The following is a 25,472-nucleotide window of genomic DNA, read 5'->3' as shown; positions in this document are numbered from 1 at the left end:
ACCACACCAAGCCTCGAGTCTGACGGAATTTTCGATTTTTCCCGAACCCTTTTTTTACATGTACAACGTGCATAATATCGCCTGGCGACACCGGAAGTCATCGTCGGAGCTCATCCCCTCCCCTTTAAAAAACAAAACTAAGGGGGACCTCCGTTTAGCACACGGCCCAACAAAGTCCAGACCTGATACAATCTCGTTTTTCATTACTTTTATTACCTTTTATCATTAATGTTCAGAAAAATTATTTTAAAAAATGCTTTAGAAAATCTAGTCTCAATTTTTTTTCTTATACTTGAAGACAACTTTGCTCGCTTTAACTTGAAACTGTTAAGATCAACTTTAGATTAAGATCAACTATAATGCTATTCACTTGAACATTTCAATGACCAAGGTTACACTTTCGCCTATCTCTAAGTTATTATAACGCATTTACTTACACATTGCTATGCAAGTATCAATTGAATAATTGAATCAAAAATAGAACTAATTAAAGCTATTATGGATAGTCTAGTTTGAAAACATTTCAATGCTCTATATACAGTGTATATATCTCTCTCTCTATATATATGGTTCATTTGTAGGCCTATATTAAATATATAATGACAAGAGCAAAGGAAGTTAATAGCCTCAAACAGAATGTTAATTTCTCAAACTCTTTCATGAATCAATGACTTCTTTGTTTAGATAAGAGATGTCAATTTAAAAAAAAAAAAAAAAAGCGTACGCTAAGAAGTTGAGAAACAAATACAGGCTGTGGCTGAAATAAGTCTCTACAAAAACTCTAAGTCGTAAATCTAACTTCAAAGCTCTCATTATGTCGTAAATTTCATTTTTTCTTTTCTTTTCACCCATGTTACGTCGTAGCGTGATATTGTAGAATTAACGGCCAGGGGGAAAGAAGGCTAAATAATGATTCAATTTTCTTGTAATGGCTTCCTTACACCTCTGTATACACTTGAACAGAGGCGGATTTTAATGAGGCGGAGGCACTTAATCTGGAGTAATTTACTCAGTTCTCATGTTTTGCGATGTGATCTCCTACATATTTGTTTAGCAATATTTTTTTCGTTTTGTGTGTGTGTGTGGGGGGGGAGATTATTTCTTTGAGTTAAATTGCTCAGTTAAAGATTATTTTTGAAGTCTTTAACCTTAAAATGCCCAATATATGCCCTACTACAATTTACTCAATACTCCCTTTAATTTTTTGCTCACTGGGTAATTTATCAGAGAGAGAGAGAGAGAGAGAGAGAGAGAGAGAAGAAGGGAGAGAGAGTTGGATATATTATATATATATATATATTGAAATAATGTTTTGGTGTGAGATACATAAGAAGGAAATCCATTAATTCATATAATGCGACCAAAAATATAATAGCGATATTGACAAATAACAGTTGTCCTAAAATCTCTATATAATATAACTACCATTACCAAATGATGAGAAACAACCAAGTGAGATGACTCTTGTCACACTGAGTGGGTCCTGGATGGTAGGACGATGAAAAAGACACAAGACGTTGGACACAGAGACATCTGGATCTACCACGATTTTAAGTAGTTGAAACATGTTTTACTTTGACTAGTTAGATTGAGATTTAGATCGAATCAGTACAAAGTGAAAGTTCCATTAAAAAAAGAATAGAAATACATCATACACCCACCTATACGTGTTAATCTTGTCGAACCGAGCAACACGTTCCTTTCACTCGTAGCACTAGGGAAGAAGAGGCACTTGTACGACTTTGTCTTATCTTATGGAATAAGAAATTTGCCATAATCTTTGTGTCTTTCTGAGAACTTAAAGAGGCCACATTGAGTTGAAGCACATTATTGTAGAGTGAAATTTTGAAAAATTCGTTCTCTAAATCATTTACTTTATGTACAAAAATCAAAGGCTTTTCCCTGTCTATTACAGTAGGCCGCAGTTTCCCAACATTTCAAATAATTAATCAAGGTAAATATATAAACAATTCTTATCTTTAAGAACCTAGTTATCAAGTGGGAAGATATAAAGTGAAAGAGAATGTGTTTACTCGTGTAGTTCAACATATTAGAGTTTATACCTCTCTATCTTTAATGCTGAGAATACGTCCTCAAGTTTTCTCTTTCATGCGTTCAATACTTAATGAAACGTTGTTTTTTTTTTAATAAACAAAACATAAATAAAAAAAAAAAACAAGTTTTCTTGAAATGGGAATTTCCACTATAAATCATAAAAGAAATAACCGTTTAAAATATCACAAAAGAGAATGACACAGAAGGGGGGAGGGAGAGCAGTTTCAAGACATTACACAAAATTGCCATTCTTTGAACTCAAAGAGTTAAAGACAGATTGAGAATGATATATAATCATTAAGACAGCGCCCCCCTGGCAGCAGTACTTCATAACGTAAGAACGTATTAACATCAGCAAGTCCTTCATAATAACATCTTTGTACATCATCTGTCATGGTTGGCTATAGCACTGAACTATTGGGCTACATTTACGCTACCCCAAAAAAAAAAAAAAGAATCATAAACGAACGTTAGAGTCTAATTTCCCTACCACGGAATACACATAGCCAAATACACATAGCTAAATACACGTAGCCAAATACACATAGCCAAATATACACAACCAAATACACATAGCCAAATACCCAAAGAACTAGAAGAGTTCGTATTATTACCCTACCCCGGAATACACATAGCCAAATACACATATCCAGATACACATATACAACTACACATAGCCAACTACACACAGCCAAATACATATAGCCAAATACACACAGCCAAATACACATAGCCAACTACACACATCCAAAATACACATAGCCAAATACACAAAGCTAAATACACACAGCCAAATACACATAGCCAACTACACACAACCAAATACACACAGCCAAATACACATAGCCAACTACACACAGCCAAATACACATAGCCAAATACACACAGCCAACTACACACAGCCAAATACACACAGCCAAATACACATAGCCAAATACCTGAAGAGCTAGAAGAGTTCGTATTATTACCCTACCCCGGAATACACATAGCCAAATACACATATCCAGATACACATATACAACTACACATAGCCAACTACACACAGCCAAATACATATAGCCAAATACACATAGCTAAATACACACAGCCAAATACATACAGCCAAATACACACAGCCAAATACACATAGCCAACTACACACATCCAAAATACACATAGCCAAATACACAAAGCTAAATACACACAGCCAAATACACATAGCCAACTACACACAACCAACTACACACAGCCAAATACACATAGCCAACTACACACAGCCAAATACACATAGCCAAATACACACAGCCAACTACACACAGCCAAATACACACAGCCAAATACACATAGCCAAATACCCGAAGAGCTAGAAGAGTTCGTATTATTACAATGATATTTACAATTATTTCATCATGAAACAAAGACTGCTCCAGGTGATTTAGTATTCACCGTGGCTGCTTAGAAGTAAATTGATTGTCTTTTGATACGTTTGGCTGTAAGAGATGGTGTCAAGCAAAGCACGAGTACACTCATCTCTCGGAGGCAAGTGTAGGATTTACAACTGTCCCAACTTTTCATCTTACTGCTTTTAACGCACCTGCCATTGAAAGAGGTTCTATCCAAGGCAAAAGACATGAATGGAGAAAGACGGTTGACAAATCTTGTGTGGTGCCCCAGCGGTCCAACAGATTAAGGGATAGATAAAAAGGTGGTAAAGGTGAACGCATAAACCGGTGTAACGAAAGGAAAACAACTAGCTCTGGTACACAAAAAAATAAGACGTATCTAAGAATGTCTCTTTTCATGGATTCATGTTCAGCAATCAAGTATAGTGCCAGTGTCGTAGACCTTGCTTATAGTGCCAGTGTCGTAAACCTTGCTTATAGTGCCAGTGTCGTAGACCTTGCTTATAGTGCCAGTGTCGTAAACCTTGCTTAGAGTGCCAGTGACGTAAACCTTGCTTATAGTGTAAAGCTTATAAAACTTTATCGGACTTGCTTCACTTAGAAATAATAAGCCTACACAATTATTGGACGGGTCACTAGAGTCTTATCCTATCCACAAACTACGCCTTAGTCTTTTATACAATGCCAGATTTTATCAGTATAGTTATCTATGGTGTTAACTTTCTCTCTCTCTCATGATTTTAAATAAGATCGCTAGGTACTGAATACAAATACATGTATTTTTAATCATTATGTACATGTCGCATAATACAAGAATATGGACTATGTTTGCAAGACATACATTTTTATTACTGTTGAAAGTGATCTACATAATTCTGTTTAGGAAATAAAGTCTTCGTTTATTTTAACTCTGCTATTAATATCAGATGTTCTCAAAAAGAAGTACACTCTGTTGAAGAAACTATTCTACTTTGTTAAAAACACATTTGTAATTTAACTGTATTATAAGTGTAATATGTTAAGAAAATAAAAGGACCCACCGAGGCTGCATAGAAAAAGTTTTAGAGCTTTTTGTACAATTTTATCTTTGTTACAAGTTCGTTTGAGGGCCTGGTGGGAATACACTAGTCCAGGGGTGGGCAAATTACGTCCCGCGGGCCACATGCGGCCCGCCGAAGTGTTTTATGCGGCCCGCCGACGCTTAAAGAAATCAGGTGTTCCCACACATTACACATATAAAAATGCAAATATATTTATATAAATAATTGTAAATATCTATAGATCTAGAAATAATTGAAACTTCTGATTCTTATCACTTATCATAAACGTCATTCTAAAAAGTTTAAAGTAAACGAAGATTATTCTTAATGGCAATATTTCGAAACATTCAGTCAAAGACAAACACAAGCCAATATTTATTCAATTTTATCAAAAACTGTGTTGAAAGTGTTGGGTCGGCTTGTACAAGATGGTAAGTGTAACAACTAATGGAGCTCGTGCTTTGACTAAGAAAAACAGGCTTTTTAATAAAATAAAGCATTGAATATCAAATATATTGTTGAAATTGATTTCTCAATCAGTCGCAAGAATCAAACAACTAGTAAGCTAGTACTACAGTTACAGAACATTATGCACGGATGTAAACAGTTAAATGTTTCACATTAAGTACAATTGTACATTTGTGGTGAAATGTTGGGATGTAAAAAGACAAAAACAAAATTAAAAAAAATTATTCGTAAAATTAGTTCAAGAAATTGCTAACTGTTGTTGTAATTCCTCAATTGGGAGTAAAAAAAAATAATAATTTATGCGGCCCGCCAGTCCCCAATTTTTTTTAATGCGGCCCTCGGTAGAAAAAGGTTGCCCACCCCTGCCCTATTCAAAAGACTTCATTATAACTACAAAGCCTACCTAAACGTATTGACAAAAACACCGCACATTTAATAATCTGTGAGCTTTGTTCTCCTCAGTTCTATTTCACTTGTGATTTATGGCAGCAGTTTCTTGTTCTTTCATAATAGAGTAGAAATAGTGTGATTTTTTTGTTTCGGGAATATCCTTGAACCAGAAGTGATGATGTCGTAAGAAAAAAAAAAGCGGCAACTCTTTTAAGACGTCATAATCGTCTGCCTTTGTTTGTGAAACCGACGCCCCGCGTTTCTCATTTAAAAAAACACAGCAACAACAAAAATCCAATTCAGAAAATCTAAGAGTACACACCGTAGACTTCTTTACCTTCTTACTAAGTACCTTCGCAGATTTATGTACAGTTTGAGATCTACTGTTACTCAAGTAAATAGGTGAAAACCTGTAGACAAAGAAACTAGTAGGTAGCTTTTTTTTTTAATTGTAAGTACCTACATCAAGGTTTTTGTTTTTTTGTTGTATAGTATAGTGGCTAAAAAAATGTTATTATTATCCTGACAGGTGAACCCAAGGGAGTTGTGACGATGTAGTTACAGTTGAGTAGTTAGTCTAGATCTTTATGGAAGTCGTTCAACCTTTTGGTTGGGGCAACAACTGTTGCCCACATTTTGTTGTACCTAAGGGTTAGAAGGTGAGAGATAATTAGAGTGGCTGAAATCGCGTAACGACAGGTTGCAATGGCGCGAAAAGGAGCCAGTCTAAATATCATAAAGAAAGAACAATCTGTGAAATATCTGGAGCAACGCACTAAAAAAAATCTTCCCTAAAAAAAGTGTTAGCAGTCCTATAAATAGATCGTCACGGCCATCTGACTATAACTAGTCTAAACAAACATGGCCAACTAATTGAGATCTCTACTTAGAATTTCACTTCTGCTATTACACGTACATTAACACATTATCTTCAGGGGAGAAAAAAAAAGCGCCATTATCTGCACATAATTTATTAATATGCATTAGTTTGATCAAAGTGTTGAAATGTTTAGAGAAAAAGAGATGGCCAGAAGGAAAAAAGGCTGCTGGGATGGGGGCAATGGGGAGGTAAAAGAAACCAGACCTGAGTCTGTTGGGAAACACTTTGTCCTAGAAATTCAGAGCAGATTTTCCTTTTTTTTTTCTTTTTGAATTCTGAAGAGAAGCTGACTTTAAATAAATGATTTTTTTCCAAAGCCTTGTAATGCCCCTTCCTGTTAATTCAATACATTGTCTGCCTCATTATCTGCCTAATCACACATCAACATATACATACAAACTTTAAACACACACTTAGATCTAATATTTTGGAATCCCACTCATACACTGCTTTTCTTGCTATTCTAATGTATAGTAACGTAACACACATACATACACACATACACACACACATACATAGGCTCATAACAAAACGAACGACATTGGGGAATATTATCTTTTCTCTCAGTGACAGTTGGACAGTTAAACATTCAACAGTTGGTCTCTTTTCTCTCAGTGACAGTTGGACAGTTAAACATTCAACAGTTGGTCTCTTTTCTCTCAGGGACAGTTGGACAGTTAAACATTCAACACTTGGTCTCTTTTCTCTCATTGACAGTTGGCCTCTTTTCTCTCATTGACAGTTGGACAGTTAAACATTCAACAGTTGGCCTCTTTTCTCTCAGTGACAGTTGGACAGTTAAACATTCAACAGTTGGCCTCTTTTCTCTCAGTGACAGTTGGCCTCTTTTCTCTCAGTGACAGTTGGACAGTTAAACATTCAACAGTTGGCCTCTTTTCTCTCATTGACAGTTGGACAGTTAAACATTCAACAGTTGGTCTCTTTTCTCTCATTGACAGTTGGACAGTTAAACATTCAACAGTTGGCCTCTTTTCTCTCATTGACAGTTGGACAGTTAAACATTCAACAGTTGGCCTCTTTTCTCTCAGTGACAGCTGGACAGTTAAACATTCAACAGTTGGCCTCTTTTCTCTCATTGACAGTTGGACAGTTAAACATTCAACAGTTGGCCTCTTTTCTCTCATTGGCAGTTGGACAGTTAAACATTCAACAGTTGGCCTCTTTTCTCTCAGTGACAGCTGGACAGTTAAACATTCAACAGTTGGCCTCTTTTCTCTCATTGACAGTTGGACAGTTAAACATTCAACAGTTGGTCTCTTTTCTCTCAGTGACAGCTGGACAGTTAAACATTCAACAGTTGGCCTCTTTTCTCTCAGGGACAGTTGGACAGTTAAACATTCAACAGTTGGCCTCTTTTCTCTCAGTGACAGCTGGACAGTTAAACATTCAACAGTTGGCCTCTTTTCTCTCAGTGACAGCTGGACAGTTAAACATTCAACAGTTGGTCTCTTTTCTCTCAGTGACAGTTGGACAGTTAAACATTCAACAGTTGGTCTCTTTTCTCTCAGTGACAGTTGGACAGTTAAACATTCAACAGTTGGTCTCTTTTCTCTCATTGACAGTTGGACAGTTAAACATTCAACAGTTGGCCTCTTTTCTCTCATTGACAGTTGGACAGTTAAACATTCAACAGTTGGCCTCTTTTCTCTCAGTGACAGCTGGACAGTTAAACATTCAACAGTTGGCCTCTTTTCTCTCATTGACAGTTGGACAGTTAAACATTCAACAGTTGGCCTCTTTTCTCTCATTGGCAGTTGGACAGTTAAACATTCAACAGTTGGCCTCTTTTCTCTCAGTGACAGCTGGACAGTTAAACATTCAACAGTTGGCCTCTTTTCTCTCATTGACAGTTGGACAGTTAAACATTCAACAGTTGGTCTCTTTTCTCTCAGTGACAGCTGGACAGTTAAACATTCAACAGTTGGCCTCTTTTCTCTCAGGGACAGTTGGACAGTTAAACATTCAACAGTTGGTCTCTTTTCTCTCAGTGACAGCTGGACAGTTAAACATTCAACAGTTGGCCTCTTTTCTCTCAGTGACAGCTGGACAGTTAAACATTCAACAGTTGGTCTCTTTTCTCTCAGTGACAGTTGGACAGTTAAACATTCAACAGTTGGTCTCTTTTCTCTCAGTGACAGCTGGACAGTTAAACATTCAACACTTGGCCTCTTTTCTCTCAGTGACAGTTGGACAGTTAAACATTCAACAGTTGGTCTCTTTTCTTTCAGTGACAGCTGGACAGTTAAACATTCAACAGTTGGCCTCTTTTCTCTCAGTGACAGTTGGACAGTTAAACATTCAACAGTTGGTCTCTTTTCTCTCAGTGACAGCTGGACAGTTAAACATTCAACAGTTGGCCTCTTTTCTCTCAGTGACAGTTGGACAGTTAAACATTCAACAGTTGGCCTCTTTTCTCTCAGTGACAGCTGGACAGTTAAACATTCAACAGTTGGCCTCTTTTCTCTCAGTGACAGTTGAACAGTTAAACATTCAACAGTTGGTCTCTTTTCTCTCAGTGACAGTTGGACAGTTAAACATTCAACAGTTGGCCTCTTTTCTCTCAGTGACAGTTGGCCTCTTTTCTCTCAGTGACAGTTGGACAGTTAAACATACAACAGTTGGCCTCTTTTCTCTCAGTGACAGTTGGCCTCTTTTCTCTCAGTGACAGTTGGACAGTTAAACATTCAACAGTTGGCCTCTTTTCTCTCAGTGACAGTTGGCCTCTTTTCTCTCAGTGACAGTTGGACAGTTAAACATTCAACAGTTGGCCTCTTTTCTCTCAGTGACAGTTGGACGAGTCGTGAAGTAAAGTGAAATAAAAAGTAAGGATTAAACGGATCTTAATGAAACAATCACGAGTTAAACAGAAACAGTCATTAACACAACCAAAATGACCTGATCATTGAAGAAGATTCAATAAATATTTCTGACATCGATACAAATTAATAGTCGCGTAACAAATTCTGTTCATTTGGATCTATTAAGAAGAAAGAGAGCCATAAGATACACAGAATACATGAGTTACAAAGGATCATGGGATGGATGCATAGCTCTATGTATGATTAAACGACGTCAACAATAATTTGTTTCTATGGTTGTTAATAAGTTAACACGTCTTTAAAAGAAACGACCAGCCCCCACACATATTCCTGACATCTAGTGCAGCGCTTCTCAAGTTGTGGACAACGCCCTGTGCATTATAATTATAAGCACATGACTGAGTAGGCCCATTAATCAGGTATAAACGACATTATTAGCAGTCTTTGTAAAAATTAATTAAATCAAGTGACGTCTTGAATCGTACTGTTTTCACGAGAGGCGTCCACAACATCCAACAAGTCCTCTGCAATTCCAGTTCCACAGTCTACCCGTATAGAAAGGTTCTCACGCGTTATAACGGCCAGACATTTCTCGCGAGTAACTTATCAACGTTCTGATTACGTCTTTCATGTGACGAAAAATAGGCCACAGGACGTCTGCTGAACACGAAGATGATCTTACCGACGATCATTACAAACGTACTGCTGCCTCGAATGTCTCACTTCAGTCTCGTACATTCCCACCTCTTCTTCATTTAACTTTGTATGACCTGCGTGTTCTTCTTGCTAGGAGAAGTAGTGAGCTGAGGGCGCTAGGTTAAAATGATTATTTACGCAATAAAATGCAGGATAACGCTTGGTGAACCCCGCTGGGTGAGCTGACAGCGGTTCTCCGGATCGTCTAGCTACCTAATGGAAGGAGGAGGCGCGAATGTAAATTTGTTTTTGGCCAAGGGAGAGGGCGTCAACTGTACAAGTTTGAGAAACGCTGATGTAGATTAAAAGAAATCCCTAAACATCACGATGAAAAAATCCCAGCCCCTAAAAGCATTTTAATTTAAGCTTAATACTATACACTAGTATACACTAAGAGTACGTCATAAACGTGTACAGGAGTAGCATCAACAACAACCATCACCTTTCCCCCCCCCCCTCCTTTTTTAAAAATCATTAAACATGACAATGTATATATTACGATGTTGTCGTGAGAATCTGGTTTACAAATGGACGCTTGTTGAAGTATTATCCTGAGGTGATCAACCAGGAATGTAAATATTGCTGAGATCATTGACGATTGCCAGATCTCCCTCCCCCCCTTCCCCAACAGACAGACCCACCATGGATGCACGAGACATACCTTCACGCACACCGGAGACCAATTGCATGCCTTGCGCGCTGAACAAAAAAAGTTGATTAGATCCACGTTCCTGGAGATGACTGAACTGCTGGTTTGTCGCGTTGTATTATTATTTGTTTAAAACTTATGGAGAGAAACACAAGTTTGATGAAATTGTCCTGAAGGTTTCTGTTCTTTGTTTTCTTGTTCTCGTGACCATAGCCCGAAGCAAACATGCATAGAAAGGAAAGCACAGACAGAATCTGATGGGTTTATCTGAAGACATAAGGTGTTAGCTCTAGGTGTTAGTTCTAGGTGTTAGCTCTAGGTGTTAGCTCTAGTTTTATGTTGTATATCGTAAGTGTTAAAACAGTTATGCTCCTTTGTCTGGCGTTGTTAATCAAGATGGCGTCATATTAAACATGATATTGTAAAAATGTTTGGCTTATTCCGGAGGTTCCTTCAGAGTTGAAGATAATCTACATCCTAGCAAAACCTCCCACTGGACGACAGAGGATAGCAGCAGGCAGGGTATGAACCCGGGAGCATCGAGATAACAGTCCAGCGCGCAAACCGCAGGACCAGGCAGCCAGCCAATTGAAGGTTACATCCCAACGAAGCAGGACGTTTTGGCGCCGCCGTTTTGGCGACGCCGTTTTGGCGACGCCGTTTTGGCCCCGCCGTTTTGGCGCGAAGGTCGTTTTGGCGCCAGCCGTTTTGGCGACGGGACGTTTTGGCGCGATATACATTATGTACGTTTATTGTATTATTTCTTTTAAAAGAATTATTCATATCTATGTTTTGCATGAGTGTTTGTGTTAAGACATATTTTTCACGTACTAAATGTAAATGTGTGTTTGTGTAGAGGTAGACTTTGGGCCGCTCTCGGAATTAAAGATTAAGGATTATAAATTCGCACCTAGGGATGTCAAGTGGAATGCTAGAAACAGATTATCGTCTTACGCGTGAGAGTGGGGAGGGGTAGAGGAAAGAGTATATACAAGGAGTGAAATGTGAGCAGAAGAGAGGGGATAGGTGTCACATGTATTGACCATTCCCAAGGAGATGATCGCCAGACGCATGATGCCAACGACCAGTGCTCGGTGCTGGTCTTGTCTTCATTTGTTTAACTCTACCTGCGTGAATGCGAGGTGTGTCACCCAAATCACCCCTACCCAATTTCTCAAAATATATCTTTTCAAAGTATCTTAGTGTTGTGAATTTGTTTTTATCTATCTATCTATAGTGTTTGTTTACATTGGTGGATTCACGTTGGAGTTTGTACTGACCACATTCCGAGTCTTGATCTTTACTATGTGTGGAGTTATTGTCGTTATTCAGCCTAATAGAGCTTTAGATGTTAACATGGTTTTTGTTATATTACAGTGTGACACTTAGCTAATTCGTATATTACACTAATGTCAAATAAAAAACAAAATCTTTTGGAAAGAAATCCAAAAATGTCATCCAGTGCGATTAGCATAACTCACATATAGCATATCATTACCATTCAGGAATCTGACCTATTATAGGCCTATATTCATGAAATAAGCAAAACCTTTATAATTAAAAAAAAAATCGCCGAACGGTGTTAGAATTCATACTATACATACAATATTATGGTAGAGTGAAATAAACATTATTATAAAAGTTACTTGCTTATTAAATTATCGTCAAATGATATCTCGCGCCAAAACGTCCCGTCGCCAAAACGGCTCGCGCCAAAACGTCCCGTCGCCAAAACGGCGGGGCCAAAACGGCGTCGCCAAAACGGCGGCGCCAAAACGTCACGTACCGACATCCCAAAACATCGTTTTTTTTTGTTTTTGCTTTTATTAGCATAATCCACAATTTTATTGTTCATAAGTTCACACTATAGATGAACTCGAGATCTCCCGTTTATCTGGCCAACAATTTACCTTAGTGCTATATTTTCTAGCCATGTGGACTAGAGTGGAGTGGTTTCAGTGGTGACAACTTTTAAATCTCTTCCTTCGTTCAGTGAAACCTCCATCGCTTTCATTTGTTTCCTTCTTTCATTCTTCACCTATCCCTTAGTCTATTGGACCATTGGGGCACCACACAGGATTTGTCAACCGTCTTTCTCCATTCCTCTCTGTCCTTTGCCATGGATACAACCTCTTTCAATGGCAGGCCCGTGCATTCTTTTATGTAGTCTTCCCATCGCTTTCTCTGTCTTTTCTTCATTTTCCCGCACTGTTCCCTGAAGGAAGGTCTTCGCAAGCCCCGAAGACCTTGTAATATGGCCTTATTTTTTTTTTTTACAATAGTTAGCAGGTCATTGTGGCGTCCAATCATTCTACTAAAGCTGACATTTTGTAGTCTGTATTTTTATTTAGACTGCTGACACCAAAACTGTAGGTTATATATTGTAGAGTGGGCAAGAATACGTTCTGATGTAGGCTCTAGTAATAAAACTTTTTTAAAAATCTTCTATGCATCAATGTTCAATATATGATGTACGCTTTAATATTTTTTTTCTTCTAAAACAAACCCATATTTCGAACATTGGCGTCCTAAACATTCAGAACTAATGCTAGAATCTAGATCCGATTCTAAACATTTAGAACTAATACTAGAATCTAGATTCGATTCTAAACATTTAGAACTAAAGCATGAATCTAGATCCGATTCTTATGCACTTATTATGAAAAGCTGTTATCGTAGGTTTCTTATTTTATTTATAAGGTAAGTAGTCCCACGGGGCAGACACGCTCCCTGCTTGATGTTGTTAGTATTCAAGTCTTCCCCAAACATGATTAACGAGACAGAATGAATGTATTATGTCACAGCTAGACATTTACAACAGTAAATTAAGTCTCTGTGTAGACAATCATAAAACAAAACAACAAAATGCAAACTTCCAGTCAGCTGCCAACATTATGAATTTTTATGAAATTAAATTTTCTACAAAAAAAATTGCAAATCACAACAACATTGTTACATTTCTGCACCTACATTTTTTTTCTTGATTTTTTTTTACGTAGATTTACGCCAGCTATTAAAAAAATTAAATCTATAAATATTAAATCTACAAAATCCCATTTCTTTATTCACCCTTTCGAAGGTCAACTATTCTTTCTTTCCCCTCCCCCCCCCCCAACCACATATCACTGGCGCCCCAGCATGCCTGGACATGAATGCATGTAGTAACTATCATGGAGAGCGACACAATGTTGGCAAAGGCGCGAACTCGTGACGTAACACATGCTGTGAAAAGTGCCGTCAACCTGTGCATATTAATGTGACATGTGCACACACACACACACACACAAGAGGCTGTTCCTTAGACTTTTATTAATAACATATGCCACAGGGAGCAGCCCTTCCGTCACCTTTACAGTGCTCTGTGCTACAAGTTGTATCCCTGAGACACACACAAACACACACTAAAATTACATTTATATTCAGGAGAGGGGGGGGGGGTAGACTAGTAATAGCAAATGGAAGCAAATGGCTAGCGATCAATGTGATTTTTTTAAAATGAAAATGGAAAAGTCTAGTTCAAATGTTTCACTTAATTAGCCCCTTAACCTCTCGCTTAACTGCTCAACGTAGTATTGCGCCATAAGTTTTCCCACTCTGGGCTGACTGGTGAAGCCTATCTCCGCCAAGTGAACAATGTCACATCCATAAAACTAAGACTCTATGCGATTTGAAAAAAAAAAAGTTATTTGGATGCAGAAACGTACTCTCTCTTGTTGCTCAGTGTCACAGAAAGTACAGAACAGAAAGACAGAAACATTCTCTTGCTGCTCAGTGTCACAGAAAGTACAGAACAGAAAGAGAGAAACATACTCTTGCTGCTCAGTGTCACAGAAAGTACAGAACAGAAAGAGAGAAACATACTCTTGCTGCTCAGTGTCACAGAAAGTACAGAACAGAAAGAGAGAAACATACTCTTGCTGCTCAGTGTCACAGAAAGTACAGAACAGAAAGAGAGAAACATTCTCTTGCTGCTCAGTGTCACAGAAAGTACAGAACAGAAAGTGAGAAACTATTTTCTAAGGTGCAGAATGTTGATGAAGTGTGACACCCAATAATTTTGTGCTACATTCGTTACAGAACACGAAGAGGCCTTGACATTGACGTGTCTTTTTAAATGAAAACATAGCGCTTGGCTATTTCACTAATTGCGCGACGCTAAGAATCACTTAAAGAATATTTCCTTAGCAATAAGCAGGGCAAGATTTACGACAGAGCTGACAGCAGCCCAGGGTCTCACTACTTTAGGGGCAGGGGCTCCACAAACTCAAAACAATGTAAATAAAAAAAAATGCTTTTGAAATATCAAAGCGTATATAAGGGTAATAACCATACCTCTGCAGCCACAGATCTCAATACTGTGCGTTTTATTTTCTCTATATCAAACAAAATTAATTAATTACCACTAAATAATTAATTAATTGTTTTTTTTTAATGGATTCGTGTTTTATTAGGGACAAGGAATGATTGTTCAAAGTTTCAACTTAATCCGAAAATCTTATCTTATATGATACAGACGTTACTTCAAAATAGAAAATGATAACGTCCTACGAGTCATGCATTTAGTCATCTAAACTCTGCTAAGTCTCTGGTTTTCCTGGCTAGCTCAGGCAACCCATTCCATGCTCTAATAGCGCTAGGGAAGAAGGAGCATTTGTACAAATTTGTCCTAGCATATGGAACGAGGAATGTTCCTTTATCTTTGTGTCTTTCTGAGTATTTTATTAAATTTTGTATTTGAAGATTATGGTTCAGTGTTTTATATATTATTGCTACTTTACTTTTAAGTCTTCTATCCTGAAGGCTTTTTAAATTTAGTGATTTTACTAAAGGTGTTACTCTAGTCAAATTTGAATATTCGTTTGTTATGAATCTCACTGCTCTATTTTGTGTCTGTTCCAGTTTCCAGAATGGAAAGTAGGAGAAATGACGTGTACAAAAATGTGTAGCAGACAGAAATCAAACGGAGAGAGATGATATGTAAGCTTTGTCAAAGTTTGTAAAACATTTTAAATATTCAATACTAAATGTGAAAAAGAAGGAAAATTAAAATTACAAGGACTCCAAACTAAACCACTGCACTAGCATTGAGATACTTTTCATTGAAGTCTTCAAAATGGGATATGGGTCAGTCCATGGGCGTAGCCAGGGGGGGGTTCTTGGGGTTCAAACCCCCCCCGAAATGCGGGGGGGGGGGGAACGGAATTAAGTGACTGATTTTTGCTTTCATTTTGTTTATTTTAGGTGAGATTTTAATACTAAATCATCACTTACCACAGCACAGCCAAGGCAGTTTTGAGTTAAAACCCTCTACCAGGGGGTTTTGAGTTTAAATCCCCCTACCAGGGGGTTTTGAGATTTAAAAAACACCTATCAGGGGGTTTTGAGATACAAATCCCTCTACCAGGGGGCTTTGAGTTTAAAACCCCCTACAGGGGGGTTTGAATTTTAAACCCCCTACCAGAGTAATTTTGCAGTTAAATCCCCCTCTTGTATAAAACAAAACAAAAAAAATGCAAACAACAATCTCCAAATTCCAACAGCACAGTTGAGGAAGATTTTGATTTTAACCCCCCCTCCAAAATTTACGATAAACCCCATCTTCAATATAAAAAAAAGCAAATTACACACTCAAAATTCTATGAGCGTAGCCAAAGGGGTTTTGAGTTTAAACCCCCATCCCCTCCAGTTAGGGTTTGAAGCTAAAAAGTACCTCTTCAATATAAAAAAAAGCAAATTACACACTATAAAATCTATGAGCGTCGCCAAAGGGGTTTTGAGTTTAAATCCCCCTTCTCCAGATGGCTTTTTCTTTAAAGTTTAAAACCCCTCCAGATGGTTTTGAGTTTAAAATTCCCCTACAGTGCGTTTAGAGTTGAAAACCTCTCTCTTCAATATTATTTTAAAGCAAACATCAGTCACCAAATTCTATGATCGTAGCTAAATGGGGTTTTGAATTAAAAACAAAACAAAAAAACTCCAGAGATTTCTTAGTTTAAAACCCCTCAACAGATGATTTGACGAAAAAACTTTCCTTTTCGATATAAAATCTAAAGCGAATACAGGCATGTAATTCCAAGAGCGTAGTCAAGAAAGGTTACAAATTTCTACCAGTGGCTTGGGCTCCATTAATAAAGTGTGAATAGTCTTCTGCCGAAATTGAAAATCATTAAATATGTCTCAACAAAGATGGCTAAGACAGATTTTAGGAGTCAGTCATAGAGATCGGGTCTAAATCAAAGAAATCATATGCCGAACTGTGAGTCGAATCCTTAGTAAGGTTGTGACAGAGCGTCGCATGAGGTTCTCACACAAAATGAATTACGCAAAATAAGAGTTGCGGAAACAGCTTGCCGGAAAATGCGCCGAACGGCGCGAGAGGGTCTAAGTCAGTAAGAATAGCACATTAGGTTTTTGAAATAAAACTTTTTAATAGCAAGATAATGCACTGTAGATACCTCAGAATATGCATTTTGTTGGCTTTCAATACCAGAATTAGTGCTCGGCGGCGGCGCTTCGCCCCGCGCTGGGGGAGCGCTGCGAACTCCCCCAGACCCCCTTGCTTGCAAGGGCGGGGAGTCTACAATAGACAATAAACGTCTTCCGAAAGGGTCAGAATGTAATAAAGATTAATTATGTACACACACACATATATATATATATAATTTTTTTCCGCGGGGGGGGGGGGGGGGAGTCAGGGGGGAATATCCCCCCCCCCCCAAAACCCTCCCCGAAAAAAAATCCTGGCTACGCCTATGTGGGTCACCACAAAAAGCCTCCCCAGGGCATCCACTTACTGAAAGTCGGCACTGGCAATAGTGGCATGTGAGATAGTTTAACATTTCAATGCGACGTGATGCAGTATTAGGTCTAGTATGAACTTCATGGATTGGTAAATACTAAATACTTTCATTTACATTTTGTGTAGAGAGATTACGGAAGGTGAAGAAACTTTAAAAAAAAAATAACGTGAATGAAAGCAGTTAAAGGTGATCCTAGAACTTTTGTAACTATGTTTCATATTTCTTACTTTTATTATTGAATCCTAGAACTTTTGTAACTATGTTTCCTAGTTCTTACTATTATTATCGAATCCTAGAACTTTTGTAAATATGTTTCCTAGTTCTTACTTTTATTATTTGATCTTATTCTGAGAAAGGCAGAGCAGACCCCGAGTTTAGAACGCTAAAGCAATGCAACCCATTATTACGTCCTTTTATTAGGCTACCTAAGGGCCTCGCCCATGCAGCACCGAGCGTCAATCGAGTTCCTGCCGTTTGAGCTGCAGGTATATTTCAGGCGGAAGTACAGCGCTACGTAACGCAGTACGTAAACCACATGGGACCGACCAGACGGAATCCTTTTACATTCCATGTAACAAATGAAATGAGCAATCTTACATCCTGCTGAGCTCCTAATGAATATCAGTATCACTCAGAGAGAATGCTAATAATTAGGTTTTCACATCTGGAAAGATACATAAATAACCGTACTTTTAACTGATTATCCATTTTCCATTTTTCTACAAGTCCTACAATTAGCTTGCACTCACTTCATGGGTGGGGTGGGGCGGGGTGGGCTTATAGAAAAGTTGAAAGGAAAAAACAACTTATATTTCAAAAGTGGCGCTAACGATTTCCTTGAAATTTGATTGTTTATGTTTATCTTTGGGGGAAAAAATCACTTGTTAATTGGACACACACCTAAAACTCTGGTTTGACCATTATCATTTTCATAACAAGTTAATCATCTTTAAAATAAAATCGGTTGCTTGAGCTAGCTAGGAAAACCAGTGACTTGGCAGAATTTAAGTAATTGGTTAATACGCATGACTAAATGCATGACGCGTAGGACGTAATCATCTTCTTTTTCGAAGTAACGTCTGTATTATATAGGATAAGATAAAATAAGACGTCTTTAACCTATGAAATTTTTAGAATGACATGAAAAAAAGAGAAATAAAAACATTTTTAAAATATATTAAACTTCAAATAGAATAAAATAATTATAAAAAAAACGTGACCCGTCAGCTACTTTATAGCATTGAAGTTGAACGTCCGCATGTTCTGAAACGGCCAGCGGGGAAGATATACATGGGTAATAATTTATTGGTATGTTTATTATATTGACATCTAGATCTAGGTCAGACACTAGACCTAAAGTTCAGACGTAGAACTCTTTAAGATCTAGTCTAGATCTACTACTAGATCTAGAGTGTAAATGTAACCTTTACCCAACCTCTATTATATTTACGTAAAAATCTAAGCAATGCATATAAACTTCTATAGAATTGAAGCAACTTAAAATTTACTGTTATTCCATAATTACGGTGATACGGCTGACCACGCCGCGATGGCCCTAGACCTATATAGATTTGTAAGTCTCTAGCCAAATTTAAATGTATTTATTTATTACTTTGAAAAACTATTACGGTCAAACTAGAGTTTTCTCCCTTGTGGCCAACGAGACAGTCATTCGTTTGTCAGCGATATACATAAACTGTTAAATTTCTAGGAAAATCGTTAGAGCAGTATTTGAGATTAGCGTCCACCGTCCACGGAGGAGTGACTTGAATAGAGATATTATTTTTAAAAAAGGCTCTTGACACATTACGTCACATGACTTCAGCGGGAGTTACCACACGCGACTCAAATGTTGTTTTGTATTCAACTAGAAGTTTAACAAAGAGACATACATGAACATTTTGCGCGCAGTCTTATGTAGACGTGAAGGTTTAGTTCTGTGTTTGTTTATTGACCTGCTGTTGAACAGCAAGTGTTGATCAAACACGTGACTCTCTACAGACGCTCGTTTTCCAAGATTGTTCTACAGATCAATTTCCCATTTAATCTAGATCTATATAGACGCATAGGCTCTACCTAAATCTTTTCTAGTCCAAGAGGATCTTGATTGTGGAAAGCTCATTGGAAAGACTCGTTGCAATAAGGAAGCATTACAAGAACTAAGTAGAAGGAAAATTGATTGATAGTACCTCCCCCGTAAAGTGGAATAGATTTTAATTTTATGTATTTTTTGTGTGTACCTGTTTCTAAGTCTTCAAATTTTAATATAAATAGGTTCAACTCCATTGAAAACAAGTGAAGTACAATGTAAAGTGATTAGAGCAAAAATTAATGCTTGAAATGTCCAATACATTTTAATAACCAGCCAATAAATGTATTTCATGATGTATACACATAACTTCAGGTGTAAATGTACTTAAATAAGTTAACATGAAACAGGTTAATTTATATTGGTCCAATCTAAGTTTGACTTCGATTGATCACCTCAGCGTTAAAATACATTAAAATGTGATGATTATATAACTATTTATATTTTTTACAAAGCTTATATCAACTCACTCTGTCTGTCTGTCTGATAAAAAGTTTGTACACGTTATTTCTCCGACACCCATTCTCGGATCAAGCTGAACTTTAGCAGAATTATTTCTTTTACATGATAACACAAGAATCAAATTTAAAAAAAAAACAACTAGTTGATTAACTATTGGTAATTATTTCGTTTAGTATCTCGAACAAGGAAAAGAAATTGTACTTGACTGAGGTTGTGATATAAGCTGAATTAGCACCCTTTATAGGTCGCCGCTTTAAAGTAAGTTTGAAACAAACAATAGATAACTATATAATCTTTTATTTTCATACACACCTTACTTGCAGAGAGGTTAGAATGTCGGCTTGAGTCATGAGTTCGAATTCAGGTCGTCCCTTTTTTTTTAAAAATAAATGCTTAAATGCTTATCTTCTTATAAATTACAGATGTTACTTCAAAAAAAAAAAAAGAAGATGATTACGTCATATGCGTTATGCATCTAGTCATGCATGTTAACCAATGACTTAAATTCTGCCAAGTCATTTGCTTTCCTGGCTGGCTCAGGCAACCCATTCCATGCTCTATAGCTCTAGCTTTTAAAAAACGATTATGATTCACACAGATTTCCCTCTCCCCCCCCCCCCCCTCCGCATTTTCCCAACTGGTCGAGACAAGTGATTGGATCATAACGTACTGTAGTGAGAAAGTTGAGACAAGTGATTGGATCATAACGTACTGTAGTGAGAAAGTTGAGACAAGTGATTGGATCATAGCGTACTGTAGTGAGAAAGTTGAGACAAGTGATTGGATCATAACGTACTGTAGTGAGAAAGTTGAGACAAGTGATTGGATCATAACGTACTGTAGTGAGAAAGTTGAGACAAGTGATTGGATCATAACGTACTGTAGTGAGAAAGTTGAGACAAGTGATTGGATCATAACGTACTGTAGTGAGAAAGTTGAGACAAGTGATTGGATCATAACGTACTGTAGTGAGAAAGTTGAGACAAGTGATTGGATCATAACGTACCGTAGTGAGAAAGTTGAGACAAGTGATTGGATCATAACGTACTGTAGTGAGAAAGCTCAAAGCAGGAAATAGAGCTAGACAAAAAAACAATCGATACAAATATTTGTAATGGCACAGATGTATTGTTGTTGGTCTAGATCTATTAGAAATGTAATGACATGACTGATCCAAACTAATTAATACCTCTACCCTTCCTATAAGCTTTGTAGGTTGTTTTTAAAAGTTTTTTTTTTCTTGTTTTGTATCTTGTTTTGTATCTTGTTTTGTATCTTGTTTTGTATCTTGTTTTGTATCTTGTTTTGTATCTTGTTTTGTATCTTGTTTTGTATCTTGTTTTGTATCTTGTTTTGTATCTTGTTTCATAAAAATCTTTCCCTATCGTCTTTCATTTTCTTTCACGCTCCCTCCCTCTCTTTTATTTGCTCACAATCATCTTCTCTCTCTCTCTCTTTCTCTCCCTTTCTCGCTCTCTCTCTCTCTATCTCTTTTTTTCTCTCTCTCTCCCTCTAACTTTTCTTTTGTATCACTGACTCTCATTTTTTCTCACTATCATCCTCACTTTCTCTCTTTAAAAAAAATTCTTTATCTCTCCAAAGAATTATTTATTCGAGATAAACTCACAATTACTTGTCTAATCAAACAACTTTTCTGTGGAAGCTAAATGTTCTTCTTTGACTAATTCAGTTCAACCTGTCACTTCAAAAAACTGTGTCAATAGACTGACTTGCGAGTTGAACAAATTTTACACCTGACACACAAAAAAAAGAGGGTGGGGGGGGGGACTAACCTTTTAAGTTATCTTCTTTGCCAATGTTTCTCAAACTGTTTTAAATGTGTTCAACAAACTACCGACTCGAACCTTGTGTTACCAGTTTTCAGTTTACTCTGTAGTGTTACGTCGTTAAGTATAATGTTGAGCCTTTTTTAAATACAAATTTTGGAACCCTCTGATGGTCTGACCCCAAATAAAAAACAAACTATTTTTGAAGTCCAATTACAAAAAAAAAGTACATCTACATCTTTACAAACAGATTGTACATATTTCAGGGGGGGGGGGGATATGTTATAACAATTCACATTTATTGAAAGGTCGTTACGTGACAGAATGTTCATAATTTAGTTAGCCAACAGACTATGGTACCGTACTATAGAAAATATTATGGCTGACATACAAGAAAATTACAGACTAAAGTACAAAATTATGTAGGTCGACAACCTAGCGTAGACAATTATGTAGGTCGACTACCTAGCGTAGACAATTATGTAGGTCGACTACCTAGCGTAGACAATTATGTAGGTCGACTACCTAGCGTAGACAATTATGTAGGTCGACTACCTAGCGTAGACAATTATGTAGGTCGACTACCTAGCGTAGACAATTATGTAGGTCGACTACCTAGCGTAGACAATTATGTAGGTCGACTACCTAGCGTAGACAATTATGTAGGTCGACTACCTAGCGTAGATAATTATGTAGGCCTCTGTGTTAACGTAGGAAATGAATTGATTACATGTTAAGATAGAACAGATGGACTAAGTGATGTACAGTATAAACCTTCTAAATACTGGCACTCATTAATTATACCATACAATTATGTACATTCTCAAACTGTTTCATGTTGTGTTCTTGACCATTGCTATTTTCTGTAAACAATAACAACAAGGATGTATAGAGTCATATTTGGAGTCATGTATGAAGTCATGTACAAAGTTATGTCTGGAATCACTTATGAAGTCATGTACAAAGCTTATATCAACTCACTCTGACTGTCTGGTTAAAAGTCTGTACACATTAGTTCTCCCACACCCAATCTCGGATCAAGTTGAATTTATTATTTCTTTTACCTTACAAGAAAAAATAAATTACCAATTAGTTAATTAACTTTTAGTAATTTATTATTTTCTTTCATGTCTCGAACAAGGGAAAGAAATTATACTTGACGCATGTAGTGGTAAAAGTAGAATCTGCCCCCTTTATAATTTGTAGGTTGCCGCTTTGAAGTTTGAAGCTAAAAATCTATAAAATATTCTATTTTCAACTATATATAGACCTACCATTCTTTCACCCCTTCCCCTTTCCAACTGGTCCAGACAAGTGCTAGGATCATAGCGTAGTGAGAAAACTAACAACATGAAATTGAGCTAAACAAAAACACTTGGTAAAAGTATATGTAATCGTACAGATTTATTGTTATTAATCTAGATTTATTACAAATTTAATTACCTGACTGACCCAAACTAATTGATACAACTATGTTTAATATAAGCTTTGTTCGGTAATTCTGCAGGAGTTGAAGGGGCAGCCATCTTTGTTATTGTTTAGACTGTAATCTTGTATCTTGGGTTTTCTCTCCGATTTGGTTTTTTTTTTTTTTTTAAGGTAAAAAATATGCTAGATCTAGCTATACCGGTATCATCTAGTCCTAATAAGTCTATTAATTATTAGACTCATAATCTAACTGCTAGAACTAGACTAATTACTATATCTATATTAATATGGCAAGGTTCTTAAAGGCAATAAAGGTCAATTATAATTTTTGGTAATAAACTGTGCTGATATTTATTGTAGGCCTAGTTAAATTTAGATTCTCTATATCAGAATACTTCAGAATAGATCTAGACAATATTTAACAATTAAAAAGAAGACAGAACAATAAGAAACGTATTGTATAGACACCAAGTCAAAATTAAAAGAAAAAATAGCATTGCTTTGAAAACACAGAAATAATGTTAATTCTTGTTATTTTTTTTAGACACTATCTTGGGATTTCTTTGAAACATGAACAATAACAAAATAGTAACAAAGATGGCTGTCCCTTGAAATCCTGCAGAATTACCCTTTGTTTTTTTTTAAAGTATCTTCATATTTTCTTGTTAGTATAATGTATGGGCTAGAACCCAACCCACTGTATCCACGTCATGCATCTATAACATTTTCATTGACAACTTCCCTAAACATTTTGTTAACTCATTACATTTTCTTAGGAGGTCCAATTATTACTGTAACGTCTGGAACTGTTTAGGACTTAAAGGTGAATGGAGTGAAACAACACAAGTAACAAGACAAAAACGTTTCAAGCAAAATATTTAAAATCACTAGTAAAAGAAATATTTGAAAAAAAAAAAGTTGTCTCAAGCTAAATATTTTTTTTATGAGAATCCTTGAAATTTTTATTATGTTGTAAACGAAACACTCAGCAGAGCCTCTGGCATTATTTACAAAATATTAAGATCAAACTTGGACAAAGCTAAAGGGAAACAACAACAAACACACATATACATCAAGTAGAGTCAATGTTGATGAATCTGATAAAGCAATCCATGCAAGAATAGTTTCTAGGCTAGTTCAAGTGTTGCCTTCTATTAACGCAGCTTGGCGCTATCTTCGATCAAAGCAACTCTCCCCCCCCCCCTTCCACCTCTATCTGACTTGTTCCCATGATGATCTTTTACGTCAGGCAAGGCCCATGGTGGAGTTAGAAACAAGACTGCAAGTTATCTGCTTAACAAAGTCGAAGTAGATGGCTGCCTGGTGGAGTGGACTGCGCTTCGGACTGTCTTTCCGATGGTCCCGAGATCAAACCCTGTCAACAGACATTCTATTGTGTGGCGTATACTTCATCTATTTGGGCAACATTCATGTGAATGTTTAATCAATCTAGAATTAGGTCGAAATAACTTGTTTTAAAACTACGACTTGTTCTTTTTGATTGGTTGCGTCTGTTGGCGTTACCTACATTGGACTTATAAGGGACCTAAATTGTGTATTGGGACATATATCAAAAGGATGCCCCTTTACTAGTTTATACTCTATGTCCTATACTCAATAGTGTCTACACTATACTCTTGTCCATGGGCGTAGCCAGGATTTTTTCGGGGGGGGGGATTTTTTTTTCTCCCCCCCTCCCCCCGAGGCAAAAAAAAAATATATATATGTGTGTGTGTGTGTGTGCGTGCATATAAATAATCTTTATTACATTCTGACCCTTCTTTCTTTCGGAGGACGTTTATTGTGTCCAAGAATAGGTTCTTACTGTATTTAGTGGAAAAATTGTAGACTCCCCGCCAATGCCGCCGACAAGCACTATTTCCGGTATTAAAAGCCAACAAAATGCATATTCTGAGGTATCTACGTGCATTATCCTGCTATAAAAAATTTTATTTCAAAAACCTAATGTGCTAATCTTACTGATTAAGATCCTACCGCGTCGTTCGGCGCATTGGGTGGCAAACTGCTTCCACAAAAATCTGTTACTGGCAATGTCTGAAGCCTCTTCCCACCTGCTCTGAGGACCTCCATGAAAGTGTGGCGCCAAGTTATACTAGGATGTCCCTGTTTCCGCTTTCCTCGTTATATACATCAAAATCAAGTGTCAAATTGCTAAGAACATCGTTAGAGCCGTTTTCAAGAACGGCGTCCAGGTTCTAAGAAGGTATGAGTTGAATAGAGGTATTGTAATAAAAGAGCAATCTGTTTCTAATAAATGCTATCTTTTAACTTTGGTAATCATTTCAATTACATTTCATTAAACAGGTAATTTGATTGATACACAGGTGCAAACTGACAACAGGCGCCAGCTTGTGAGAAAATACTTTCGATTAATTTTGTGTGTGTGTCTTATTAAGTGGTTCGGTAAGTGAAAGATAGCACGCTCAACTGTTAGCTTAAGCCTTCAAGTTCAACTTCTTTCTCAAGACCAGAATTTTAAGCTTAG

At 37.0% G+C, this 25,472-nt stretch overlaps 1 protein-coding gene and 1 long non-coding RNA gene across 3 annotated transcripts in view; one reads left to right on the top strand and one right to left on the bottom strand.

The window, feature by feature from the left end:
* Positions 1–25,472, bottom strand: part of LOC106072606 (uncharacterized) — an 86,954-nt gene that overhangs the window by 22,678 nt on the left and 38,804 nt on the right. The gene's annotated exons all lie outside the window — the stretch shown is intronic.
* LOC129923548 (uncharacterized) lies at positions 5,581–25,392 on the top strand. Its single transcript, XR_008775505.1, has 3 exons — positions 5,581–5,763; positions 15,300–15,377; positions 25,292–25,392. It is a non-coding gene; the product is annotated as an uncharacterized LOC129923548 (long non-coding RNA).

The sequence above is a fragment of the Biomphalaria glabrata genome, chromosome 1 (genome assembly GCF_947242115.1).
Source record: "Biomphalaria glabrata chromosome 1, xgBioGlab47.1, whole genome shotgun sequence".
NCBI lineage: Eukaryota > Metazoa > Mollusca > Gastropoda > Planorbidae > Biomphalaria > Biomphalaria glabrata.
Note: the sequence above shows the minus strand (reverse complement) of the source record. Positions and strands in the feature narration are given on the sequence as shown.